The sequence below is a fragment of the Colias croceus genome, chromosome 1 (genome assembly GCF_905220415.1).
Source record: "Colias croceus chromosome 1, ilColCroc2.1".
Classification (NCBI taxonomy): Eukaryota; Metazoa; Arthropoda; class Insecta; order Lepidoptera; family Pieridae; genus Colias; species Colias croceus.
The window spans coordinates 13,974,901-13,977,400 of NC_059537.1; the positions used below are offsets into that span (position 1 = coordinate 13,974,901).

General features: G+C 49.8%; 3 non-coding genes across 3 annotated transcripts in view; all 3 read left to right on the top strand.

Moving 5' to 3' along the window:
* The window catches only part of LOC123697772, a 1,905-nt gene extending 657 nt beyond the window's left edge, over positions 1-1,248 (top strand). Inside the window, exon 1 of the ribosomal RNA XR_006752268.1 lies at positions 1-1,248. This exon is cut by the window's left edge and continues 657 nt beyond it. This is a non-coding gene — a ribosomal RNA (small subunit ribosomal RNA).
* A 250-nt stretch (positions 1,249-1,498) lies between these two features.
* Positions 1,499-1,655, top strand: LOC123698121. Its single transcript, XR_006752360.1, has one exon. It is a non-coding gene; the product is annotated as a 5.8S ribosomal RNA (ribosomal RNA).
* Positions 1,656-2,019: 364 nt separating this feature from the next.
* LOC123697845 overlaps positions 2,020-2,500 on the top strand; it is a 4,011-nt gene continuing 3,530 nt past the window's right edge. Inside the window, exon 1 of the ribosomal RNA XR_006752290.1 lies at positions 2,020-2,500. This exon is cut by the window's right edge and continues 3,530 nt beyond it. This is a non-coding gene — a ribosomal RNA (large subunit ribosomal RNA).

Consider the following 2,500-nt stretch of genomic DNA (forward strand, 5'->3'; position numbering starts at 1 on the left):
ATTTGTGCGCCGCGCTGTCGGTGCACCGCATCCGCGGTGATACTGACACGTTTGCGGAGCATATCGTCGGTGAGCCGGTCGTTAAAAGCCGGTTCAATATCAAAATCCTATCGCGGTGCTCTTCAGTGAGTGTCGAGGTGGGCCGACAATTTTACTTTGAACAAATTAGAGTGCTCAAAGCGGGCTCAAAATGCCGCTTGAATATTTCGTGCATGGAATAATAGAATATGATCTCGGTTCTATTTTGTTGGTTTTCAGAACTCCGAGGTAATGATTAATAGGGATAACTGGGGGCATTCGTATTGCGACGTTAGAGGTGAAATTCTTGGATCGTCGCAAGACGAACATCAGCGAAAGCATTTGCCAAAGGTGTTTTCATCAATCAAGAACGAAAGTTAGAGGTTCGAAGGCGATTAGATACCGCCCTAGTTCTAACCGTAAATATGTCATCTAGCGATCCGCCGACGTTACTACAATGGCTCGGCGGGCAGCTTCCGGGAAACCAAAGATTTTGGACTCCGGGGGGAGTATGGTTGCAAAGCTGAAACTTAAAGGAATTGACGGAAGGGCACCACCAGGAGTGGAGCCTGCGGCTTAATTTGACTCAACACGGGAAATCTCACCAGGCCCGGACACCGGAAGGATTGACAGATTAATAGCTCTTTCTTGATTCGGTGGGTGGTGGTGCATGGCCGTTCTTAGTTGGTGGAGCGATTTGTCTGGTTAATTCCGGTAACGAACGAGACTCTAGCCTGCTAAATAGGCGTCGTCATTTAGGTGTGCGCGGCTCTCGGGTCGCGCAACTCACTGGCGGCGTATTAAAATTCTTCTTAGAGGGACCGGCGGCTTTGAGCCGCACGAGATTGAGCAATAACAGGTCTGTGATGCCCTTAGATGTCCTGGGCCGCACGCGCGCTACACTGAAGGAATCAACATGTTCTCCCTGGCCTAGAGGCCCGGGCAACCCGTTGAAACTCCTTCGTGCTGGGGATTGGGGTTTGCAATTATCCCCCATAAACGAGGAATTCCTAGTAAGCGCGAGTCATAAGCTCGCGTTGATTACGTCCCTGCCCTTTGTACACACCGCCCGTCGCTACTACCGATTGAATGATTTAGTGAGGTCTTCGGACCGACACGCGGTGGCTTCACGGCCGTCGGCGTTGCTGGGAAGTTGACCAAACTTGATCATTTAGAGGAAGTAAAAGTCGTAACAAGGTTTCCGTAGGGGAACCTGCGGAAGGATCATTAACGTAACGCACTGCGCACTCTCGCACTACTCGCATACGCGCATCGTGTGTGTGTGTGTGTTTGTGTATAGTACGAACGAGTGTCGTGGGACGCGTGAATGTGACTGCATCCGTTAAAAAAAAAAAAAAAAAAAAACGAATACCTCTAACATGTCAGTGTATGACGTGTTAGAGTGATTCGCGAAAGCGCGCGGTACAAACGTTACATAAAAGAAACACTTTGAATAATAATATTATATGTAATAAACTATTACCCTGAACGGTGGATCACTTGGCTCGCGGGTCGATGAAGAACGCAGTTAACTGCGCGTCATAGTGTGAACTGCAGGACACATTTGAACATCGACATTTCGAACGCACATTGCGGTCCGTGGAGAAATATCCAGGACCACTCCTGTCTGAGGGCCGGCTGTATAAAAACAACAATCCACACTGTTCACACACGTGTCTTCACGCGTGTTAGCATGTGACGGTTTAGCGAGCGCATTGTGTGCACGCTATCCGTTTGAAAATTTTACCTGTATTGTGTTCTACGTGTGCGCGACTCGGTGTGAAACCGTTGTGGACGCTTCTCGCGCGACGCTCGTATGATTTGTCTCGTGTAGAATGTGTCGTGAACTGTTTCGCATATAGGCCGAGCCGCATTCAAAGCGCTCGTAGTGCGTGTTATTGTGTAATATATAAATGAAAGTGAAGCGTAGGCGGACTCGACGTCCGTGTAGCGTCGTAGTAGCGCTGACGGATATCGCGTCTGCCTCCCACTTTTTATCGTTGGCCTCAGATCAGGGAGGATCACCCGCCGAATTTAAGCATATTAGTAAGCGGAGGAAAAGAAACTAACCAGGATTCCCTTAGTAGCGGCGAGCGAACAGGGAATAGCCCAGCACTGAATCCCGCGGTCGTAACGGTCGCGGGAGATGTGGTGTTTGGGAGGTTCCGCTTTCTCGTAGGTTTCGCACCTGTCCAAGTTCGTCTTGAACGGGGCCGTTTTCCCGTAGAGGGTGCCAGGCCCGTAGCGACGGAGCGAATCTGCGAGAGGGACACTCCTCAGAGTCGGGTTGCTTGAGAGTGCAGCCCTAAGTGGGTGGTAAACTCCATCTAAGGCTAAATATTACCGCGAGACCGATAGCGAACAAGTACCGTGAGGGAAAGTTGAAAAGAACTTTGAAGAGAGAGTTCAAGAGTACGTGAAACCGTTCAGGGGTAAACCTGCGAAACTCGAATGAACGAACGGAGAGATTCATCGTCATTCC